We start from the raw sequence: 26583 nt of genomic DNA, 5'->3' as shown, positions 1-26583 counted from the left end.
TCTAAAACCTGGTTGGTTGGCGTTTGGGGTAAGATTTTTTTGCGAGGCAGTCTAACTTTTAGTCAGAAGTTCCATGTATTTTTTTCCGCCTCGCCAAAAAAAAAAAAAAAAAACTAAAACTTTCCAACAGCCTATAGACTAGCATTGGAAGCGTTCAAGTTCCGAAAAAAGGTGCGTGCTGACGTAAATAAATCATTGCGAATTTCCGACGTATCGAGGTTTGTCTTTGAACCCTCGCTCAAGACGAAGAAGAAACCGGAGACACCGGCGTCAAGGCATGGTCTGTTCTCAAAAAGCTGTCGAAGCTGGAAACCACTTTCATGGCAACTTTGTCCATGCTCGAAGCTTTGGAGTTGGACAAGTTGACAAGGCAGTATCGCGCTTCAGATGCGTGCTTTAGACCTGTCAAATACTGTTGCCTTGCCATAAAATTTAGGCGCCAATGACAGCCCTGTTTTCAAATTTTACAGCAAAGCTGTTCAGGGCTAGGTTCCAGGAGATCGCGTCCGTAGCCGACCGGCGTGTACAATTTCGGCTCATGTGCGTGGCGGTTTGACTCAATGTGCGTAGCGGTTTCCCGCCAGTTGTGCCTTAGCACAGGTGTCCATCGGACGACTAACATGACTGATAGGTCATGACATCAACAACATCACATTCTCGTCAGTTACGTCACGATTAACGATAATAAAGTCACGCATACCCGCATTAGATATGGGGTATGAGCGATATGCGAGATATGCGGGTATGAGCCAGGGAAATAAAAAAAGAAAGAAAAAAAAAGAAGGAAAGGAAAGGAAAGAAAGAAAAAAAAAAAGAAAAAAAAAAAAGAAAGAAAGAAGAAAAGAAAAAAGAAAGAAAAGAAAAAAGAAAGAAAAGAAAGAAAGAAAGAAAGAAATGACGTGTCGCTCATATCCGCGTTGGATATGTGGGTATGAGCCGCCGAGAGCAGGAGGGGAGAGATCTCACAGGATCCTGACGCTGCCGTGCAGTGTGCCGCGGCTATGAACGGTGTGGCTCATACGCTAGTCTATCATTAGAGTGTACTAGAAGGGATAGGGTCCAGCGGAGCCTTAGCAAGCGGCGAGGGTGAACCAAAAAACACGGAAAATGTGGCGGCGCTGCCGTCGCCTTCTTCTGAATCTCCGGCCAATAAACGTTCGCTCCGGCTGTTTCGGCAGCGCTCATGGCTGAGGCGAGCTCGCGGGCTGAGTAGCTGTCGTCTGCTCGACGCACCGTCGTTGTTGGGTTGTTTGCGTTCTTTCCGCCGCTCTTTTTCCATTTATTTACAATAGATCGGTGGGGAATAATCTCAGTGTTACCGCCACCGACTATCCGCCTGTCAATGCTCAATGCAGCTGCGGTAGGGTCTCCGACGCAACAAGCGTCCGGCCGGCGAGCGGGGCCGCTCATTCGGAAGAAAGTGACGGTGGCGCCACCTGGATTTTCAATAAAAAATGCCTCAGCGCAGAGCCCTCGTTGGACCCACTCCCCCAATCTAGTACACTCTACTATCATGATGGGGCGGACTTGGCGCCGCCAACGCACTACTTGGCCATCGCGCCGGGCGAAAACAAGACGCCGGGTCCTTGCTCTTGACGAACATGCCGAAGACGCTCAATATATAATAATGATAATATAAAATTCACTATAGCAATATTCACAACAGACCCACCATAGTCACAGCTTCGCTGGCTTCCATCTTCACAGTAGTGGAAGGGCTCTGAATTTTTAAGAAAGGGTAAGGCCATTGAATGTCTATAATTAAGTGCTATCAGTGTGAGCGCACGCGAGGCGCTTCGACATAGTTTACGAAGGTGGAGTGCCACGACGTATCTAGCTGCAAACGTTGCAGAGGTATACTTGCAATGTCATTATTGACAATTTAAATGAAGCATTGCCTGCTCGAAATACGGCATACACTAAGCTTTTCGAGAAATTTCAGTTTTTCAGAACTCTCTAGGAGGCCTCTGTGTTCAGTGCGGAGCTCATCAAGCAGTCTGACGAATTAGTCGAAATGAACACAGCCGATCTTGCCTCGTCATAGTGTGTGAGGTCGTACAGTTCTGTTCCTACTGCAGACCTGCACATTTCGAGATAGTACCCCTCGTGGCCTCCTCAAAATATTGGAGCAAGCTGAAGACTTAAACATTTTCCCAAATGTATCTGTTGTCCTTAGGATTTATTAATGCGAATAGCATGATTTGCCTACTTGAGCCATTTGGAGCCTATCTATCTATCTATGTATCTATCTATCTAGCCTCTTACGCCGACCCAGTGACCGAAGTTGTCCGCCTGCTTGGGCCGCTAGGTATGTGCTCTTGGTCGTGATGCCGTCGTGATCGTCATTCCAGCCTCATGGTCTTACTCAGGTCATGCCAGCGTCGTCTACCCGACCCCGTCGCCCAAGTTGTCTAATAGCTTGGGCCAGTAGGTCGTGATGCCGTCGTGGTCGCTCCAGCTTTGCCACATGACACTCGTCATGCCATCGTCATAATACAGTCGTCATGCATTCACTGTCACACCGCCATAGTGATGCCATAACGGTCGTTCAGCCGTCGTCATTCCAGCTTAGTGAACCGACTCTCGTCATGCTGTCGTCGTCTCGCCTCCAACCCAGTGGTCAAAATAGCTTCGGTGACGTGTTCGGGGTCATGATGCCGTCCTGGTCAATGCATCGTCGTCATTTCAGCTTTGTCTTTCGACTCTCATCGTGCCGTCGTCATCACGTCATCGTTGTCATGCGATCGTTTTATCATCGTCATCACTTCAGTAGCATCATCCCACCTTCGTCGTTCCATCGACGTCAATCTTTCTCGTCGTGGTATTGCAGTCACACTGTCGTCCTTACAAAGTGATTATTGCACCCTTGTGATGCGGTCGTCGTCAGTGGCTATCATGCTTCCATTGCGAGACCGTCTTCACGCCGTCGTGGTCATGCCATCATTGCCACTCCAGCTACGTCATCCGACTCGTCGTACCGTCGTCGTCATGCATGTTTCGCGATAGTCATCGTATACTCGTCGTCATACCATTGTCCTCATGCCATCGTCGTCACTGCATCATCGTCATGCCTTCGTCGCCACACACCGCCATCGTCATCCCATTGTCGTCATACCGCCTTCGTCGATCTATCGCACTCATGCTGGCGTCATTCAATAGTGATTCGGCCGTCATACCTTCGTCATCACAGCGTCGTCGTCATTCTCGATTCGGCTGGCATCATGCCGTCGCACATCATCGTCATCTCATTGTCGTCACGTTGTCGTCGTTACTCATAATTTAAAAATCCACATATCATTGTCGACGTCGTTGTACGCCTTTGTCATTCCATTCCTCCTTTCTCATTCCATCGTCACAGCGTCATACAGTTGTCGTCATGCATCCATGCGCGTCTCATGGGCGACCTTGACAAGCCACTGCCATAGTAGAGTGGGACAGTATGTGACATATAGCCGAATTCACGAAAGTCTAGGAACAGCATGCTGAAATGAACGTGACTTTAGGAATATGGACTGTCGCTGCAGTGCTCGGTCGCTATTCCCGCCGACAGCCATCGCGAGATGAGCTCTGCCGCAATTTTCTTGCCTATTCCATTCCCAACACTGTCCGACCAAACGGGCGTTTTCAAAGCTTTCTTTCATTAAGAATTGCCTGCGCTCTACCTTTGGCGACAGAAATCTAAACTCCCCAGCCATTAGCGCCATCTAACGGGGCTGAAGGAATATTTCTTATGATGAAGTGTTATCAGCGTTCGCAAACCGCAAAGCTGCAACCAAAGTCTTTTAGACGAGAAACTTGTTACGCTTACCCGGTATTGCCATAACTATTTTTACGTGTAACTAATATCGTTAAGCTGCTGTTGATTGTTTCTTGCTTGATTGGTGAACGCGTGTGAAAGGTTGTTGAGCGTTTACGTAATCTCTTGCATAAGGTTGTAAAGTGGTGATAAGAATTGCACACGCTATAACGCTAATTCCTTTTATGGTTAAAGGCGCAGTCGTACATGCGCTTTCTGATATTGTCGAAATCGTATGCAGATATGCTGAACAGTTTATGTATCCACGTATAAAGTGCTTGTTGCGTTACACACACGTGGTTTATTTCTGCTGATCGGTGGCAATAGAGCAGTTAATCGATTTGTGACTAACTTCATGGTTAATGACAGACGTTTGTTTTAGACAATAAGCCTCACATAACATACCGCCGTACTTAACGAAGCGTTCGCACCAGCTCGACTACTGTCATCGTCACACTCAAAAATACGTCTGGTGCTAGTCGCTGAACGGTTGCAAATGTTATTAAGACGCAGCATACCCTCGCATGTATGTTTGTAGGCATGCCACCTTTTTCATCCGAGAATAAACTTGGAAACAAACGGGCGAAACATGTAACATTCTAAATATTTGGCATCTTAACCAATAACCGTGCTCTTCTCATCATCATCATAGTAGATGCAAGTAAATAATAAATCATCACTGGAGCCCCAGTGCAAATTTAGCCTCCGAAATTTCTCAATCCAGCACCGCTTCTCCCACGTGCTCTGTCAGTGGGAGTTGCCGAACAGAAGCGGTGGTTCGCCTCCGTCGTACATGCGGTGGAGGCGCTCCTCGATTCCGCCGTCCTCCCGCGCTCTTCTTCACTGCTGGAGCTCCTTCGACTCGCCCATATAGGTGCCTCGATGTCATTGTGTCAGCGCCGCCTCATCGAGGCGCCGTTACGTCCGTCATCCCCACCAGTCATGACAGAGAAGGACGAAAGTTGTGCAAGTATCGCCAATGTCGTGACGCCGCCACGCAACCCGCTGTCCCACCCATCTAGACCATCACGGTCGACGCAAGCGCATTGCGCTTCAATGCAGGGAGCCGCGTTTCGTGTGCGCAAGGCAATTTCAGGCCAGCGCTCTTTACACTTACTTACGACGAGGACAAGCACGGCCGTGGCGATCAGGAGTATAGTCAGCATGACGAGCAGCGCTTGCAGGAGGCCTTGACGATCGCCCTGCACAAACAACCTTTCTTCTGACTGAACAGCGAAGGCACGCTCAAGACAAACGACCAGGAGAAATTGCGCGGCAAAACCGCGCATAGTAATAAAACAACGGGGGCGAGTATAGCGCGGCAATAGGGGCCAGTTGGTTATGCATGTTTGGATAAACGCACTGGTATGCACAGGGACTAAACTGGACTAAGTACCCGCCTCACAGAGCGCGAACTAGCAACTGTTTATTTCAGGCGATTTTTCTTATACACACACACGTGTTAACCATATCATCGCGCGAAGAAATACAATACAAGTACATGACACATGTACGATAAAGCTGAATAGTGTATATGTGCATCATCCATGCAGGAAACGGGGGAGGTGGGAAGACAAGCCCAAAAAAATGTTTCGCCCGAAAGTCGAAGCATCAATTGCATAGCAAATTAGTAGAGAGATATACGGATTAAGGATAGTAGTTTTATCGGCTGCATAAACTTGGGCACATTCTCTTACTAACTGAATTAACAAGCATGGTGTCAGCGCGCACAAGCAAACATGAATAGATCACACTCGATGACCGCAGACAACCACTGTCAAAACGCAGGCGTGAGCAAGCGTGGCCGCAGCAGCGAGCGAAGGTTCGTGCGGTCTATCGCTTCAACGGAAACTGAGCGGCTGAAGCACAGCGCATACAAAGGTAAGAACCGTGTGGAGATCACTTACAAGATACGGTGCGCGCGACAGCCCGCAGCGGCGCAAAGTACAAGTACGCAGTTGGTGGCATAGTAGAAGCCGCACCCCCTCCCTCCCGCACTGCCTTCCCGCTTTCCTCCTTTCGCGTGGGAGATTGAGTCACCAGTTCCCCTTGCACCCGGTCGCAAGATGCGCGTTTGGTGCCACAGTGCAGCGTTGCCCCCCCCCCCTCCTCCCATCCCCCACGGCCTTTCGCGCGACGCAAGAAGTCGCCTTTGCTCTCCGCCGTGCGTTCGCTCACCACGAAAGCGCCGTCCCTCGCGCGCCTTCACTCGCACTTACAGCATACGGCGACGACGGCAACGGCGACGGCCGAAATCCGCTTGGAGTGTCCATATATCGCAATAAAAGAAAAAGAAAAAACGAAACAGACAGAAGGATAGAGGGGGAGGGGAGGAACTACCCTAGAGGTTGGGGCATGGGAGGCACCCGAGAAAGCTCTGCCTACGTAGCGGGGTTTGTTGGTGCTTAATAGCTCCTGTTTGAGCCACTGTGTAAGTACGTTGAGTGAGTGTCTCTACACGTGCTACCACTTCCCGTTTCGGGAACAGAATTAGTGGCCACAGGTCCAGCTTCATACGACAAATAATAAAGGAATAAAAATGAGGGCGCTCAATGAGATTCATGCAACAGTAATGCGTTAGCGTTAGATTTCCCCCGTAAAAGGCGCGCCGTCCATCGTTACATTCACTATACAGCACACAAAGCAGAAACACAGCCACTAACGCAACTACCGGAAGGCGTAGCCCGTGTCCTGACTTGGCCGGAAGCGAAGTGCGTCTGCTTACGGCCGAGTGCCAACTGTGCGCCGCCGCATGACCGTTCTCATGGTGACGCATTAAGAAGTCAGACACAGCGGTGGAATCGGAGTGGTAGAATTTATGAAGTGACGTTACGAGGAACCTAAACCCTTGTACCGCTCCGGCCGGGCTTAAGCTCGGTAATCCACCCAAAGGCGCGCGAAACGAGGCGCGACATGAGCCTACCTACCGCAATGTGCCAAAGAATGCTTAGCATTAAATTCTTTATAGTGTCACCACGAATATTTCCTATTTATCAGAACACACAGCCTCAAATCCTTCTCTGCAAGGAAGCCCGCCATCAAGTTTCCAATAAAGACCACTAATACAGTGCTTGAGCAGACGCCATGCAGAAGGAGCTTGCCTCGGTTCTTACCTACGTTTATCCTCATCTGGAAAAAATGTTAATATTGGCCAGAACATACATATAAAAAAAACATTGCTGGATAAAAGAGGATGTTGCCGGAGGAATCGGCGCTTAGAAGCCATATTACTGCCGGCGTGAAGAATGCGGACACAAAGCACAGCCACGAACAAACGCCGCTACCAACAGACACGTTTGGTAGTGGTAGTAGCATTTTCTCGTGTCTGCGTTTTTGTTTCTGTCCGCATTCGTCGCACTGGTTATACCATCGAACATTGGTGGTACTCCAAAACAAATTCCTTGATTTTTTTGCAATCCATTAAGTCCCTTTCGCTTGTAATTATGACCTGACTTACAATCAATTGAATCAAGAAACGGTGATGCAATAAATGGCCATGTTATAACAAAGTGGGTTATAACGAACTAACTAATGAAACGTAGTGAAAGGGAAAATTGTGCTCCCTGCGTTTCGAGATGTCTATCAATTGGCTCTCACACTGCTAGCCTCCTGGCTAGCTCAGACGGCAGCCCCGGAAAGGCTTTGGTTTCGGGTTCGATCCCCGAACCAGAGGGGTGCTATGCAGAGTTTCTCGCTCGCCTGAGTTTGCTCGACGGCAGTCAGATATCGCGGAACGCGCGAGAGCAGCAGACAATGAAATGTCGAGATGAGGCCAAGTATGTAAACACGAGCGCACCCTGCGCACGCCGCTTCCTCCTTTCGAACGCAGTGAACTGCTGGGCAATGTTACGCGCCAGCGCCGTTTATCGTTAACAACGCAATATCGCAATAGAAAGTTTTAAAGGGGATGCAAGCCGCACGCAAGCGTTGGAGGACGCGAACTCCATTGTGGGCCTTTCGTGCTCTTTTGAGCGCGCTTTGAGTTTTAACGCGCAAGCGTTAAGTTCCCCGTGTCGCAGAAAATACGGTGTCAGCGTAGGTGGCGTTGTTCATGCAAAAAAATAATGCCGAACCACGCAACCCCCATGCAGGCCCTCCGCGTGGCGCATAGGCGTTACCAAACTAATTGAATTTCTCAAAGTAAAATGTTCAGAAAATTTGTAAAGTAGGACTTACATACAACCTACAGACATGATCGCGTCGGACTGCAATTTTATATACGAGAAAACATAATTCTGTGACGCGGAAAGTCAAACACAAACCACCGAGTGCACAACCGAAGCCTGCGGAATACGACACGCCTGCTCCGGTCAAGCAAGATTCGCCCCTGCAGAAACCTGTACACCAGATAAGGTCGCCGACGACTCCTGCACCCGCACCCACAACCTCCCCCTCTCCCTGCCGCGTTGAACAGCTGGAGCTGGGGCTTACAGAGCTTACCTCTTGCGTAACCAAACTCACATCCCTCGTTCAGATGCAACAAGCACGTATCGAGGCACAAGACCAACGTACTTCCAACCTCGAGACGCTCATTTCAAACCTAACACAGTCCCTTGACAATCTGAACTCCACCATAAACAAAGCATTTAATGACGCCCCAGGCCCTATGGAAGACAAGAACCACCCCTTCAAGCGCACCCACCCCGTACCCGCTTCGTCAGTAGGCCTGGCCCCCAAAATTAAGCCCGCCACCCTTCTCGCTCCACCTAACCCTTCCAATAACAAGCATCATGGCGATCCCAATAATTCAGTGGAACTGCCGTAGCCTCTCCACAAACCGCACCCCTTACAGCAATGGCTCCTTACGCAAACCACACTACCTCACTTTATCCTACTACAAGAAACAAGGCATACCAAAAAAATCACCATATCCACGGGGTGAATGATGATGAGTTGGCGTAGCTCCGGAGGGAATCATCGGATCTCCCGCTTAAGGGGACGCTAGCACAAACGCGTTAGAAACGTGCAGTACTCTCTAGTAAGGGGGAGCGGCCACAGCGTCTTACGCAGCCATTTACACATGCCGGAACGTGCACCGTGTTTGCCGACGCCATCACATGACTGCTGAGAGTATACCCCCCGTATTCATAAACGCTCCTCGACTTGAACTTGACTTGCCACCGCCTTGGGCAGCGCGTTCGAAACGCGTTAAAGGTAAGGCGGAGAGGCCACAGCGTCTTACACCAGCTTCTTACACGGGCCGTAACGCGCTAGCACAAACGCGTTAGAAACGCGCTAGAAACGCGGCCTTTCGTTAATGTTGGGTATTTATTGCCATCGTGGTGCGTGTGTCTATGTGCGCTTCGTGGCGTAGTGGGCTAACGCCGCGCGCTCGGAAGCGAGGGGTCCCTGGTTCGATTCCGCTCTACTATCGTGACTCCTTTTTCGGGCCGCCCATGAGTAATGCCCAAGTGATGATAACTCTGAGTGAATCTAGATAGCAATGAACTAAGGTGGACTGTAGATTTAATTTTATTCTTGATACCATCAGCTCATTCATCTAAGGGCGTTGCCATAGCTCTCGGAGATGCCGAACTTTCCTACACAGCAGCTCAGGGCGAATTTTTCTGCGAAGCTTTCTTTCTGAGAAATCCGCACTGGTTTTGTTGCGAAGTCGCAGGTCTGAGCGGCCATGAAGGTTCCATTCCGGTGACGTGCCAGGTGCCGGAGAGAAGAGGTCCAGAGAGATCAGATAAGGGTTTTATATACAACTGACATGGTATTTACACGAAGGGCTCTGATTCTTGGAGCCGTCTGCATGCTAACGCCTTTGCATCCTAGCGTTTACCTCTCCGAGCGTCCGCACAACGCTCAAGCTGCGCTTTTTGCCGTTATTTCCCCCTTTCACTCGAAGAGCGAATTCATTGCAGTTCTTCTTGGCTAAATCACAAACTTCGGCCAGTTTGCAATATCACGCCCATGATGGCACCGTTCCGCCGGGCTCGCCTCCAATGATGCCTGCTCGCGCCCGCACACCAGGCAACGGGTGGCAACTTGGGAAGCAAACGTCGACGTGGTTCCCGGAATGCTCGACGTTGGCCCCTTGCAAGTATAAGTGGCCCCTCCATGATGGTCAGTTTGACAGGGTCCGGAGACTGACATTCGCGGAAGCAACCGTTTCAAGGGAGGGCGGGGCTGTTGTCTCGAAAGAGGGCTCCTGGCTTGCGCGTCACAGTCGGCGCCGGGCTCCTCGTAGTGCGGGCGGGCGCTGGTGCTTCCCAGAAACACCCCAAAACGACGTTGTCGCTTTAGCACCGCACGATGCCGATGACTCATTGCAGCCTGGGTCTAATTGCTCGTCCGTTAGTCCAGGGACGGTGACGCTCCCCTGCCTCAAGAAACGACGAAGCATGAACAGCCTGCACAGCTGTACGTCTGTCGGTTAGGCATCCTTTGTCCCGAACGACTGCCAGGCACAACAGTTTCCTTCTAGCTTTGTGCCGTAGTTATAGGTAGACGGCAATTTTGCCTGTCACGAACCTTCCGCCACCTTTGATTTGCGAATAACGTAGTATTCGTAATTTCCGTTTGAAATTCCCGTAGAAACCGTGCGAATATCGTTTTAACAAAGCATAAGTTTTCTTTAACTGAATATAACGAAGATATGTTATTTCAGAATGAATATTCGCGTATCACTTTGCGCCGATTTGGCCGAAATCTGACTGCACATGATGGCTGCTTATAATTCGTCTGTTCCCGTAGCTCAACAATCGCGGGGGACTGGGCGTGACCTGCGTGAGCACCTCCTCGATTTTCTTTAAATAGGAGGAGGCGCTGCCTGCGTGATGCGTTGTCTAACGCTTGCCACGATAACCTGCAGCAGATGCACAGCCAAGGCACCGCATTTTATAACGATTCGTTTAATTGTTGTTGTTGTTTTTTGCCCTTATTTTCGCCCGTCGCTGGCTCTGACAAAATCCGCGGTGTCGCCGTCACCGCTGGAATAGGACACTGTGGGACGACGCACGATAAGAATGAAATTTATACGGCTCGTTACAAATGACTGCTCATGGCGACCGCTCGGCTTACGCGCGTTCCTGCCGGCGGTGCGCTGCTAGCCTTCGAGTCAGTTCAACGCCCGTCACTGCTCGCCAGCATAAGGAAGGTTTCTCCGTGCTGTTTATGATTACGTGTACGGAGGCGCGTTGTACGAAATGAGAGGCTTGTAGAGCTCTGCTGGCATGGAACACTGTGAGACCTGTTCTGCCGCTGGTTGAGCGCGCACGACGGTGGCGAAGATGGATTAATGTCGACAGTTTCATTAGAAAAAGCATTCACCTCCCTGACAAAGGATTGGCAGCAGACAACATTGCGGACCTTCGGCATTGTGCGTACTGGGTCTTTGCGTCGGCTTACCCTGTGCTTACCAGTGGCACAGCCCCGTCTTTCCTGTCAGCCAATGTCGATCGGCCGTAAGGGCGGATAACCATTATAACGAACTGCCCCTAAACTTTGTTACTGCAATATAATCTTGAGAAGCTGCAGGTTGAAGCTCGACGAGAAAAAAAGGCTATTTCTTAATGTGCGGAGTCCATCTGCTATGGACATGGCACTTGACAGGACCCTCGTAGGCGCGATCAATAGACGTCGTTTTCTAAGAACATCCAAATGACAGGGGAGATGTAGTAGCACACAACTGTCTTCAAGTTGGACGTGCGCATATTCCTCAGCTTCGCTACACTACAACATTCCTCTACCTCCTAGGTCTCGCTTGGTCGACACGTTTGGATTGCAGCTTCCATTTCTCTCGTTTGTTGGTTTAACGCATAAACAAAGCAATATTCGTCATTCTTTTTTCGAGCCTTCTGTCTGCCCTCCCGTAACACTTAATTGTTAATTTCAACCTTATAAATCTGTCATTTTACATACTGCTAAGAAAGTATCCATCATAATTTCGGAGCTCTACCTTCAACGTAACTGCTCCGCCATATGCAATATCAATGCTTAATCACTTACCCTGAAAGGATGAAAGAAATGCTATAATTTGGAAAAGTAAAGCATTCAACACATAAAACATACAGCAGTTAAGGCATAATTCCATTACAGATGTCGCACACGCGTTTGTTGCATGCACTCTTCCCTCGGCCATCAATACCAACGTCATGCTTTGTCTTGAGGTACACTTCTGATACAAAAGCACATCTCCTGGCTTTGACGACCACCGTCGCGAAATGAAAGATGAGCAATAATCGTGCGCACTTATATAACCTGTACCACGTGTCGGGTATTAAGTTTAATGCAATACAGGGTAATGCACATTCATGTTTTAAAATCAGAACGAAGTCCTTTCTCATTGACATCAATAACTGAAGTGCTATAGTAAACAAAGTCATTTCGAGGCGCTACTTTGCCCCATGCAAGAAAGTCTCCTCAAAACCCCTGCTGCCCTACGCTGCATCTCTCTTCCCACGGTGTCTGTTCTCCAGAGGCGCTTGCCTATTATCAACACGTTGGCGTCCACACAACATAACGTGCTGGTGGCGGCCCTGTCATACCAGAGCAACAAACATTTCCCGAGACACGCATTACTGATTTTTAAGAAATATTAAAAACGCCATTATCTAGTGCTTTTGGCACAGTATATAACGATGATTAGTAATGTTAGTAAGGGGGCTTGTTAGTTGCTAGATTCTTGATTCGCGTTACCAACGCAATATAAAAGGGATACTAGGAGAATATGTGGACGCGACAATTGTATCCCGTTTATATTGCGCTGGTAACATGAATCCGGAATCCAGTGACAAAGTAGCCCGTATAAGCATTAGTTAGTTATTTCTAGTACGTTGAATCCCGTTATTCCTCTCTTTCTGTGTGTCACTCCTTCCGTCAGTCCATGCAGTTAACCTCATCTCCGTCACAGCCTGCCGTGCACGCTTGTGTACCCTCAGCCATCGACTCTTCTGTGTCGGCATCATTGTGTCGCGTTTATATTGCGCTGCTAACATGAATCAATGATGATTAGCTTTTTATTGTTGCTTATTGTATGCATTGTTGACCCTTATTCACAGCCCCTGTTTGTTACCGCGTTATCATTGACATATACATTGTATTTAATTTTTTCAAACCAACTACAACATGTAATAAATGAAAAGTTATTTACACCCTAAAGTGCTGTAACTTGTTTTCCCGTCCTTTAGCCATTCTCGTGAAAAATCGTCATCAGCAGCAGCAGCAGCCTATATTTATGTCCACTGCAGGACGAAGGCCTCTCCCTGCGATCTCCAATTACCCCTCTCTTGCGCTAGCTGATTCCAATTTCTTAACTTCATCACCCCACCTAGCTTTCTGTCGTCCTCGACTGCGCTTCCCTTCTGTTGTTATCCATTCTGTAAGTCTAATGGTCCACCGGTTATCCATCCTACGCATTACATGGCCTGCTCAGCTCCATTTCTTCCGCTCAATGTCACCTAGAATATCGGTTATCCCCGCTTGTTCTCCGATCCACACCGCTCTCTTCCCATCTATTAATGTTAGGCTTAACATTTTTCGTTCCATCGCTCTTTGTGCGGTCCTTAAATTTTTCTCGAACTTCTTTGTTAACCTCCAAGTTTCTGCCCCATATGCTGGCACCGGTAGAATGCAATGATTGTACACTTTTCTTTTCAACGAAAGCGGTAAGTTCCCAGTCAGGATTTGGTAATGCCTGCCGTATGCACTACAACCCAATTTTATTCTTCTGTAAATTTCTTTCTCGTGATCAGGGTCCCCTGTGGGTAATTGACCTAGATAAACGTACTCCTTTACAGACTTATAGGGAGGCTAGAGGCTGACTGCCATCCTCAATTCTTGTTCTTGCCAGGCTATTGAACGTTCTGTTCGTCTTCTGCATATTAATCTTCAACCCCACTCTTAAACTTTCTTGGTTAAGGTCCTCAATCATGTGCTGTAATTCGTCCCCATTGTTGCTGAATAGGACAATGTCATCTGCAAACCGAAGGTTGCTGAGATATTCGCCGTTGATCCTTACTCCTAAGCCTTCCCAGTCTAAGAGCTTGAATACTACTTCTAAGCATGCAGTGAATAGCATTGGAGACATTGTGTCTCCTTGTCTGACCCCTTTCTTGATAGGTATATCTCTATTTTATTGTGGAGAACCTAGGTTGGTGTGCAATCGTTGCAGATATTTGTCGATACATTCACGCATGCCTCCTGTACTCCTTGATTACGCAATGCCTCTATGACTGCTAGTATATCTACTGATTCAAATGCTTTTTCATGATGTATCAAAGCCATATAGAGAGGTTGATTGTACTCCGCAGATTTCTCTATTACCTGATTGATGACAGGGATGCATCGTAGAATATCCCTTCCTGAAGCCAGCCTATTCTCTTGGTTGGCTGAAGTCGTGTTGCCCTGATTCTATTGGAAATTATCTTGGTGAATATTTTATACAATAATGAAAGCAAGCTAATGGGTCTATAATTCTTCAATTCGTTAAGGTCTCCCTTCTTAGGGATGAGTATAATGTTGGCGTTCTTCTAGCTTTCTGGTACACTTGAAGTCGTGAGGCATTGCGTATAAAGGGCCGCAAGCTTTTCAAGCATGATATCTCCTCCATCTTTGATTAAATCGACTGTTATTCCATCTTCCCCAGCAGCTTTTCCCCTGTTCATGCCCTTCTAACTTCATCGCTAGTTATAGAAGGAGCCTCTGTATCCTGTTCATCACTACTTCGAATGAAAGTAGGTTGGCTGCTCTGGGAGCTGTACAGGTCAGTATAGAATCTTCCGCTGCTTTTACTATGCCACCTCAATTGCTGATATATCACCCTGATTATCTTTCAGTGCATACATTTTGCCTTGTCCTATGCCAAGTTTTCTTCTCACTGATTTCATGCTGCTCCATATTTTACTGCTTTCTCAATCTTTTCCACGTTATAATTTCGGATATTGCTTACTTTTTCTTGTTGATCAGTTTCGACAGTTCAGCGAACTCTATCTGATCTCTCGAGTTTGACACTCTCATGTTTTGCCGTTTCTTTATTAGGTCTTTTGTTACTTGGGAGAGCTTACCTACTGGTTGCCTTGGCGCTTTACCTCCCCATTGATGCTGCTCTGAGATCAGCCTAATTACGGTTTCATTCATTACCTATATGTTGTCTTCATCTTCCTGCTCGAAGCTGTATATTTGTTTGCGAGCACCACCTTGAATTGGTCTGATTTACCCTTACTGCGTCTAGGTTGGCCTGTTTCTTGTTGACTAATTTTATTCTTTCTCTCTCAAACTGAGAGAAATCCTAGACCACTAACCTATGGTCACTGCACTTTACCCTACCTAATACTTCTACATCCTGCACTATGCTGGGATCGGCAGAGAGTATAAATCTATATCATTCCTTGTTTCTCCATTAGGGTTTTCCAGGTCCACTTCCTGTTGCTGCGCTTCCTGAAGAAGGTATTCGTTATTCGTAGACTATTCCTTTCCGCGAATTCTACCATTATCTCTCCTCTAGTGTTCCTAGAACCGATTCCATAGTTGCCAATTGCTTTCCCGCGAGGCTGCTTTCCCCCTTTTGCATTGAAGTCTCCCATGACTACAGTATACTGAGTTTGCACCTTTCTCATTACTAATTCAACATCTTCATAAAACTGTTATATTTCCTCATCATCGTGACTGGAGGACTGTGCGTAGGAATGTGCTACCCTCATTCTATACCTCCTATTAGGCTTTATTATGACGACCGCTACCCTCTCATCAATGCTGTAGAATTCATCAATGTTGCCTGATATGTCCTTCTGGACTAGAAATCCTACCCCGAATTCTCTCTTATCTGGAAGACCTCTGTCAGAGTACGTGGCCGTTAGTCAGCACTGTATAAGCCTCACCAGTTCTTCTAACCTCACTAAGGCCAATATATCCCAGGCAATACCTGATAATTCTTCAAATAGACCTGCTAAGCTAGCTTCACTCGATAGGGTGCGCGTGTTGAACGTTGCCAGATTCAGTTTCGAGTGGCGGCTTGTCCGGACCCAGAGATTCTTAACACCCTCTACCGCATCGCAGGTCTGACCGCCGCCTTGGTCAGGCGACCTGCGACCATCACTTGTGAAATGACGCTACCGCTGGGAACTGAGGGCCATGGTTTAATTGTCGGAGTCATGAGGGAAGTAGTGGCCGAATACTGCACCAGGGAGGCCAATTCCTTTTCTGGTGAGGGAGTGACTTTGTTGAAGCTTAGTGGGCCTTGTAATTTGGTTGCACCTGGACTACTAAAGCCCCACTAGCTATCGGCGATACTTTTCTTTTTGCGGTGTCAGGCGCCACTCTATGCCTGAAAATGTAGTGGACTGGAGGAGGATTCGAACGACCTTCAGATTAGAGCCGGGTGTTCTACCTCTGCTCCACGCCACCACGCCATGAAAAAGTAGTCTCAGCCAACGTTGTTCGTGTTTCTGCGCGCCACAAGGGATCGCGGTGGCGGCATCCTGGCCGCTCGGTTCGACGTTAGAGCTCACCCGGCCCGGATCAGTCGGCGGCACAAATGTTTCGTTTTAACTCTGAACACCGCCAGCACGGAAAGCATTCTCCGGAGCCTCGTTCCCAGTAAAGATACATAAAATTTGCGGCTTCTTGTGCGTGTGATATCGCTGCCTTCGCTATCTATTCAACACGCACTTCATCAGGTGGCCATTCCATCCTTCTTATTGAGTGAACACGAGTCCAAAGGACTTGTTAACCCATTTCTTTATATGATCTTGCCCGTCATCTTAATTCCTTGGCATGTCTTTCTCCTTATAAAGCTTTTTTGCATTAGTTTTTCATACACTTAGAGAATACTGACACTAACTATATGCTTCTTTTTTTCTGTATGTGTTAGCTGGCATTTGCAGTTGATGAATATTGCAGCCCGTTGTCATTGACGTGCTTTATGTCGTTAATGAACTTCCCAGTTATCTGTCTCAGATAACTGTTCTGCTGATTACCCCAAGTCACTCGCTGACCCACAGTCCTATTGCAGAGCATCAGGAATTGGGTCCGAGAGCAGTCAGTTGCAGCCGCCTTCCAATGGAAACATTGCAAGAACACCCATGTACGTACATTTGCGCACAATAATAATTCGGTCGGTCAGGATTCACTGTTCTCTCTACTAAGGCGTTTCTCGCTAGGTTTCCTTCGGGATGCATAACGCCATCATATATGTTATATTACTCACGACCTATTGAAAACGTAAAAACTTATCGCCTAGCCGAACGATTCCCGATTGATTCATTCATTTCTGAAAGTGCCCAGGAACAGCTGGACGTCGGGACTGGTGCACTTGTGAAATCAGCTAGCACCGATGCGTGCAGAAACACATAGCCAATTAAAGAGATTTAGGATGTCGGCGGAATAAGCAATTCATTGAAGTACACTTAGAAGAACTTAAAACTGTAGCAAAAACGGAACAAATAGAAAATGTCGTATTATACGATAGACGAAAGAACTTTGACTAGAAGCACGCTGTCAGTTATTACGGGACGGAAATACTTTACCGCTTTCAGATAGCATTGTGCTCCATTCTAGACCTGAAAAGAAAATCGAATAAAATAGAACTTGCAGTCATGGAAGTAGCAGCATCAACATATAATGATTAATGTAACCTGACTTTGACTAATAGCCCTTTAGAGGGCTTGCTCACGCATTGGTGTTCCTCCGAAGTGATATTTGTGTGTTCTGCAAGATTACAATTTAATACCATAACATTTTAATACCATCAAAATATGGAGCAAGCAATGAGTAAAAGCTACATCGGAGAGTTAATTCTACTACGAAGCAATCTTCTGTAATGTCTAATGCCCGCTAAGCGCGTCTTTTCAAGACGATGCCTTCCTTCGCGAGTTATACCGCCACGTTCCCGCATGGGGTAGGTCTGTTTCTGACTCATATCATTTTTCGTGGGCCATTCGCAGAGATAGCGCAGTCTAAAATGTGCGCCGATCTCGAAGTTAGAGCATCAGTCTATAGTCCGACGCTCTTCCTACTTTCACGTGACGAAATGGACTGTCGTACGCAGTGACTCTCCGGCAGGAACGCTGCATGGCACTCGAGCATCAGAGAAATTGCGGTACATCGGGGAACGGCACGGAAGTTTTTTTTTTTTTTTTTTTTTTATACACATGCTTCGCGCCTTGTAATCATTGTATAAATGCTGCTGTCGTCATGTTTCCAATGTGACTTTTTCATTTAGAGGGCAGAGATCCCGATAAGCCTATTTCGTGCTTTTTGTATGTATTCCTGGCAACTATTTCTTTATATACTGTTGTCAAATAAACTTTGAGTGAGACCAGCGCTCACTACTGGCCTTCGCATTGCCGAGCCCGAAGAGAGACCGACTTTGAAGACCGGAAGAAGAAACGTGCCAAGGGTCGCTATGTAGTCGAAAAAGTTGGAATTTCCATATATTTGAACGTGGTCGCTCCAGCATGGCTCTCACAATAAATTATGCGTTCATACACACAACTCTCACCCACAACTTGCCAAAGTCTTTCATTGACTTCAACTAGCGGTTGAATCACCTGTCAAATTTTGTATTTTCTTTTTTTTTTAATTTGAGCAAACGAAATGCCTTACTTTCTATGAAAGCTTGCAGAATCCCTGGCTTGTATTCCACAAGTGAACCTTAGTGCACATGAATTATTGCACAAAAAAGTACTTCTTCAGACTAGATGATTCCAGCCTATAAGGCATTGATTGCTGCGAAAGATAGACGTGAAAGCGCCGTTTTCGGCTGGAACCGGAGTGTTTGCACACCATTGCTCCGAGACAACGGAAACAGCTGACAGGCTACAAAAAAATTTCACTTGTGTCGGGTAGTCCCTCTAGACGCAACGAGTGGTCTTACAATGGCCCTCGTACAGCAAGAAGCGCGTTAATAAAGCATTTAAGTAGAGCGAGTTAGCACACCGGATCACGCAGTCGCTCGAGAGGACACTGCGGAGCCGTGGATAATTAGTGGAGAACAGTTCCAGACAGTTGCGGTCTATGGCGCTTCGGTAGTGGTGCCATAAAAGTGTCGCATCTAAACCCCTTTCAAAGACATGATCAATTGCACCCCTCGTTCGGGGATTGGTATGTGCAGTTTACGCTTACACTGATGTGTGCTAACACCATTTGTGACCTACGGCACAATACGCCCAATTGCTTTCTCCCCACGCAAACGTCACAGCTGTTCTATGTGTTTGGGCGTCTCCGCGCCTCAGTTGTGCGAGAGACCTTCCACTAATTCTACCTGGGAGACGTCGGCACCGAATACGGAGAAAATTGAAGAATAAAGTGTCCAGTGCTACACCTGAGCGAATGTAATGCTGTAACGCGCAACTCGAATGACTCCTGAAAAAATGTTTGGCGAATCCTTTACCTGCAGCCGTCTACGGAGCCGTTGTGACACACAATGACGACAGATTTCAGTTTTCGCCACAGAATTTATTCCTTTATTTCAGCAGTAATGATGGTAGCATGATTCATATATATGCATTGGGTGTCCCCTTCCTGCCTCCGTTTTAGCGGCGAAGCAGCGACGTTCTGCTTCAGCAAGTCTTGTCGGGATAGTTGGGGGAGCTTGCACCGACAGCTTGAAATTATGGGGTGGCAGCCCACCGTTGTTCCTATGAACGTACACTGACCGCCGCTGAAGGTCCTGTACACTGAAGGCGCTACTCGACGTCGTGCGTACATCGCTCGGCTCAAGGTGCTTGTATGTGAGAAGTTGTCGGATGATCCAAGCGCAGTGACAGTAAAGTGAGGAAGAAGTCAACGAATACGAACTGCCGAAGTTCGTGGAAGAGCAGTGCAAGCGCACAAAGTCTCTAAGCTCAAGACGACGCAGTTTGTGACTGGCACGGATAAAGCATGCGAATTTTGATGCAGCGAGCCCCGGGCGCGAGTTTGTGGCGCAGACTTCGTAACAGGTGAGCCTATATACAAGAACTCCCTACAAACTATAGGCACCGTGTCACTCATGCAAAGCTCGCGAAGTGGGCTTCATGTTTGTACAACGCGAGGCACGCTTCCGACATATCGCAGAGAGACTGTCCAAGTTTTCCGAGGACACTCATCCGCACTGGGCGCCAGCCATTCGACGGACAGCACCGAGCCCGACATCTGCGAACTTCACGAATGCTGGCAAAAGCGACATGCGACAGAACGTACGGCTGCGATGTAGACAATGGAGGTGCTTGTACAGGGAATGCGGATAGTGCCCCACGCGGATTCTGCTCCGTTGACCGATGATGAAACCATTGCTGATAAGACATTGCATATAGAATGCACTCGTAAAATTTAGAATTCGTGAAAAGCTTCAACTTGTGTTCCCATGTAGAAGCTACAGCACTTTATCTTCCTGAAGTTGTTTCACTGAAAGGCTTTTCATTCATGCTCTCGTCAGATCGTACTGATATTCCAGAGATTTCTAGCCTTTCATTTGTTCTAGCGTGAAAAAAATCGCAGTTTCCAAGCACTGACAGCGATATTAAGCTATTATACAATTACCAGAAGTGAGATTCGTAAATTTATAGGCCGCATAAATTCCAGTAGACATCCGTTAGCGGGTAGACAGCGGACTCAAGAAACCAACCTCCTACAACACACTCCGGAATATAACACCCTCGAGGGTGGACTGGATGTCGAAACACCCTTTTCGCATCCTTACTTTCTCTGAAAATTTGAAAATGGGTGCGTTCGTTAGCAGAACACCCTTAGTTAACCCTTTCATTAATTCGACAGTGTTAAAAGGGTGGTTTGTGTGAAACATACACCTTGCAGAATTTAAAATTGTTCGGACACTTCAACATTTCAAGCAAGTAGAAAGCCATAAGTGTCTATTTTCCAGAAGTGTCTATTTCAACCTTCAAACGAGCGCTCTCGACCCAGCAATGTTGACATGGAGCCTCACTTCCTCCAGAGCGCGGCAAATAACTTTTAATGAGACCAGTTCGATACGTGCGCCGAGTGCACCATGGTTTAGGACGAGGAGCTCGGACTATCCCCGTCAATGAATGCTGATGTGGTGGTCTCGTGGCCAGCCACCACTGATAACGCGCACACACAATATTACCGATTGACCATGCATGCTGCCGGGACTCGAAGGGATGACGGTGCAGAAAGGTATTGGTCCCCCCACTAGTGGCGGCAACACGGTTAGCCACAAGCCGTCCTCCCGGGCTTACAGGAGCTTGTTTGAGTGTGTTATACGTTAACGCCAGCTGCGGTTTCGGTGACTTTAATGGGCTCCTGCTTCGCCTCCGAAGCCACACACTGCACTTGGCACGCGTTTTGAACTGGTCGTGCAAAAGTTGACATAACCGACTATTTGTGGAAGTCTTGAGGTATTCAGGCATTGTACCGTAATTTTGGAGTCAGCAGTTATCTTAAAATTAAATTTAAAAAAATGAGGGGCGCAATATTTTTGTGTCAGTACTCCTGCAAACATCTTCGGGACCTGCTTCGGTGTTTTTTTTTTTTTCAGACGTTACTGCTGTAAAATTATTTAAAATAAACTATTATCCACGCTGTTACCCTTCTGGCTGCTACGATAGGAAGCAGCGCCATAGATGGCTTGAGTAGTTTGACACATTTAGAGCCCTGGAAAAACAGAAGCACACAACATGACGGGGCGATATAAACCCTTTCTGGCGTTCTGCATGTATGCCTCCGCTATGCTAAAAATTTATGCTCCATTTTCCGGCCGACCTCTTTACCTTTTCAAATCATTAAATTACTCTCCTTCTTCTTCTTTATATGCAACTACCCCAAAAAATTGGCCTCCGCGCATCGTTGAAAGCAAGCTCTTGTAGTAATGTTCGCCGATAACACCACTCTTTTAGGCTTTGCAGGATTGCACATCGAAATCAGTCGATTTTGCGAATGTGAACCACAGAGAATCAGCGACAAGTTTTCCTCGTTTCTTTTTCATTATTTATTTATTTATTATGTCCTCAAGAACACACTGCACACTGAAAAACTCAGTGATCAGCGAAAGAATAAAGGAATGGAGGTTCTAGATTTTTTTGTAATCACAATACTTGAAGCCCAAGGACAATAAGCCAGGAAAGCATGGGGAGGAAGTTACTGTTTTCTTTTTTTTAATGGAATGTAGAAATATTACGAAAATACTGATGCCGCCATGGGATATGAACCCACATTCCTCATGGCGGTACCACTCTCCAGTTGAGTATATGTATACTGCAACATCCGCCCAGCCGCCACTTTAATTCTTGGTGACTTGCGTATGTGTATTCATACATCTAGCCCGGTAGTTTTAGCCAGTGCCACTGACGGTCATCGCGGTGGATAGGGACATCCTTCCACCGCAGGCGGTGCCCGTGAGCGCAGGCACCTGGCCAATAAACACTCGTTTGCTAATTTCATGGCATCAGTCTTGCATGCATGAACAAGAAGGCGAACGGATGGGGTCGTTTTTCGTGCCGGTTTACAAAATTTTACTCACTTGGTTCAGGTGGCGGCGTCGGCGCGGGCGTGTACACGAAAGGACCGGCGGGAAAACAATTGAAGGTAACGTTTTGCGGTGCCTTGCGCGGACGCGCAAGAGGGACACTAGGCTCGCACGGGGCTGGCCATCGGGCGGGCCCAACTTGGGCGAACGCACGGCAACACGGCGCCGGCCTCCAGGGGTTGGTCATCACTGAGCGCAAACACTCTGGCAAAGAATTTAAAAGGAGGGATTGTATTTAGGTTCAAACGAAATTAAAGACTTAGAAATGAAGGTTGGTTGTGGTCCTAGATGATATGGCTCAGCCCACGAAGTTGATTAGCTCATGAATCGGGTGGTAAAAAAACGAGAAGGTTTCTAAATAAGAGAACGCATTAAAGGTATCATAACGACACATTAAGGAAAACGGTGACAGCAATAGCAAGTTTAGCGGGCAATCGAGTTGTTTGGCAAGTGTTCTTAATGTTACGCGGGGCGATATGTTGGCGCGACGCAGCATAGATAGCTGCGCTGCATGTACGACAGCACCCTGGCTACAGTGTACTACCCTGGCAGCTAGCAGGCGGTCTCACAACGCTGGTACAGTGGCTAGAATAGGGAAGTGTGACGAAGGCCCGCCGCTGCGTGAGCGTTTGAGATGCAGCCAAGGCGGCGCTCACGCTTGCATTCACGTCGCCCGACCAGGCCCGACGATCGACTAGCCGGATAAGCGCCCGATTCGCGATGCGAATTTCCTTTTCTTTGCCTCAATGGCACATCTGCTCAGCCGCTCGTGTTTCGCGAAGATCGCAGCAGCATAATAGAGACATATGCGCCCTATATATTCGCCTGTAACAGTTTTTGCTCGCGAGATCTTGGCCGTCTTGGCATGTTTACCTAGGAGGCCGCGCAGACGCGCCTCGAGTTTTGCTTCACTGCGGTCTTATTTTACGCGCAAATTACTGTCTATAAACGCACGCTTGAACGAAAACAACTGTTATTGCTTGCAAAATATGAATTTAGTCCCCGAGTTGTTCGTTAAAGAAAGATGCAATTGGATTTCACTTAATATATATGTAACTGCCCTTAATTGGAATGCACGATGATTATGTTACATAGAAAGTTGCCTTGACTCGCTCAATATTTTCACGTTTACACGATTTCTTGGAAACTTGGATATTATAAGCGAAATATGGTGCAATTATTGATAATTGTTATCAATCACTGTGTTGCCGTGTACTGTAAAGTGTCGCTTCAATAAATGTTACGAGGAAACATAATTAGTTTCGAGCTCGTCGCTCATAACAAACTTTTAATTCAATGCGTTTCGAATAAACAGAACTCCATATACTTGACCAGAATAAAAAAAAAAAACAGGTTAGGTTAAAGGAACATAAATAACAGAACACATTTGACGAAAACACCGGACAAAGGCTGAGGGTGCATTTAAAATAATGATGAGAACATTAGAATTCTTGTTTCCTTTGCTTGCCCAGTTTCAATGGGATAACACAGGAACAAAAATTAAGCTAGTTATGGGTTTTACGTGCCAAAACTACGATCTGATTATGAGACCCGCCGTAGTGGGGGGACTCCGGAAATTTGGACCACCTGGGGTTCTTTAACGTGTACCTAAATCTAAGTACACGGGTGTTTTTCGCATGTCGCCCCCGTCGAAAATGCGGCCGCCGTGGCCGGGATTCGATCCCGCGACCAGGGACAAAAATTAAGTGCTCAAGTTAATAGGTTCTCGCCTCTTACATTGCAAAGCAGCAGCATGGGGCATCAACAAATAATACAGACAAAATTACTGCAGCCCTCATATAATGGTAATGCGCATAAAGCAAAGGTAAAAATACCGGTTTCGACGCAGCGCATACACAAAACCATAATTAACAACTGTGCACAACCGAGAGAAAACATGAGTGAAGAACCAAGAATAAAATATTTTAAGCAACATTCTTGCAAAGCAAGGAAAGCATACATACTAAGTCGATTAACACACTAAAACTACTATAGCCACTGTATTTAATATTTACCATGATGGGGTGTAACTGAACACAATGCACATTCACTTTCAGGGTTCTCATGATCGTCCTGCGAAGTTGCAAGTGCTTTTTTTCCTCTCTTTTTTTTTTTTTTTTTTTGGATGCTCGCTCTTCGTTTTGCACGATTTGTAACCATGTAGTCATGCAGCCAAGCACGAAACAGTGAACTTTGATGGCGGCTTCATCCCTGAGCACTTGTCAGCACCACACGAAACATCACATTCGCACAAGAATTTCCAACGAAAAGCGAGAGGAACTCGCGTATCGGGCGCTCAGCTTGACGTATAAACGAGTGCGAGCGCCCCCCGGCGGATGCATCACAAGGCGGCGACGGCAGTTGCCATAGGAGCCGCCAGGCGGTAATCACACTTCCCCTATTCTAGCCACTGTAACGCTGGCGTGAGGAGGAACGCCGCCCGCAACGTTGCAGGCGACGCGCATCATGGGTGCACGAAGTGCATTTGGCGGAAAACTAACGGCGTTCGTAACTTCAAATTTCGCTCAGACCGCAGTATATGCACCACGGTGTCGTATGCACGTAGTTGCAAAAAACAGAAGCACTGGAGTGTTTGTGTGCACAACGTTCGTGTCACCAGCGGAAGGAAGAACAGTGCTTTCGTTTTTACAGCGATACGCACTGCGCGCTTTTAATGACCTCCTAACTACGGTGGCTAGATGGGTAGGTGTGCCGACCGGCGCCTCTGGAGCGTAGTTCACCGCTTCTCCGCGTCATGACGCAAAATTGGCGCTGCGGTCAGTAGAACGGTTCCGCAGCGCGCGTCGTCTGCTACCTGCTGGCGGACTGGCGGCGAGCAAAAAAAAAAAAAAATAAATAAAGCCCGTATTGGAATAGTTGTATGTCGTCTGTTCGTGTCAGTCTCAAAGGTGAAGAGCTCCGCATCTCTCGTACTGTTTGTAAGTTCGTAAGCGATGTGGAATGTTCCAGGTCGGAAAAAAAAAATGTCACAGTTTCGCCCTAAGGGCGAAGCAATGAATGCGATAGCAACACAGCAATGTCATACGAAGTAAGGGTGAGGCGGCTTTGGTAGCAATATACGGAGTAATGATATTAGCTTTATCAGCTGTATAAACTTGGACATGCAGCAGCATCGGCAACACGCAGAACTGTTTGTCGACGCCATCGGCGTTTTGCCCGCGTTCGCTCAAAATGCGTGCGGCGTTGGTGACTGTTGCCGGAGCCTCTGATATAAATAGGCACTGCGTGCCGCAGCTAAACGTCGCCTCCCTTCCCTCCCCCTCCCCCACGGCCTCTCGCGCGTCGGAAGAAGGCGCGTTTGCTCTACATATATGGTGATTGTAAAGGAGAAAAGAGACGCCTACTTCTGCAGCCCTTAAGCGAGCACGGCGCAGAACGCGCGTTTGTTCGCCGCCGTGCGTTCACTCCCCGTGAAAGACGCGCCCCTCGCGCCCTTTCACTCGCACATACAGCGTTCGGCGGCACGCGGCGTTGGCGCTGAGCCGTGCTCCCTCAAGGGCTGCAGAAGATAGCGCCAACCTTTCCCTTTCCCTCAAGAACCACTTATCATCATCATCGCGCGGCGACGATTTCATCTCCAAATGACGTCATACGGAACCTCACGGCGACGGCGACGGCGACGGCGACGCCGACGGCAGAAATCTGCTTTTGAGTGAATTGCTATCGCAATAAAATGACCGGCGAGATTAGCGGCGGCGTTGCTCCACTACTGCTTCGCTCCGAACTGCAAGTCGGGCTCTAAATTTGTGACAAAGACAGCGGAATTGTTCCACTGTCTGACAGCGGAAATGTTCACCCCGAGCTGCTCAGTAGCTTGCTCAGTATCGGTACGGTGGCTAGATTGTATCGGCGACGTTAATGAGCAAGCGGTACACCGAAAAGCGTACGTCCATGAGCTCCTCGACGTTGGAAATTTCAAGCCGCACATGAGGTGCTCAGCGCCTGCGACATCGAGCACCGCTGCGCTGCTACAGGGAAAAGAAAAGTGATTGTAGGCTGATATTCTATATAGCAGGCTATGTAGCAAGGAAGTTCCTGCAAAGAACCAAGTGCTCCGATTGCTCAGGGACATTACTAAATTCAACAGAATGAGTAGGTCAGGGCTGTTGCTCCCTTATGAAGCATTAAAAAAACTGGTAGCATCGCTCGAAGACGCCTTCAAGCTGTGCTTCAGTTTAAATGAGTTACGAAGGAACAGTGTATCGCCGACTTTGCATCCTTTCTGCAGCTGAATCCCCCGAATTTGATCGGCTGTAAGCGGCACAAGAAGAGCTCACAAACGATGTTGTGAAGTTCTATTCATTATACGCGTTTACTTTCTTGTCAAGGGCAATAA

Source organism: Dermacentor silvarum, chromosome 6 (genome assembly GCF_013339745.2).
Source record: "Dermacentor silvarum isolate Dsil-2018 chromosome 6, BIME_Dsil_1.4, whole genome shotgun sequence".
In the NCBI taxonomy this organism is placed as follows: Eukaryota; Metazoa; Arthropoda; class Arachnida; order Ixodida; family Ixodidae; genus Dermacentor; species Dermacentor silvarum.
The sequence above is the reverse complement of the archived record's forward strand: the minus strand, read 5'-3'. Positions refer to the sequence as shown.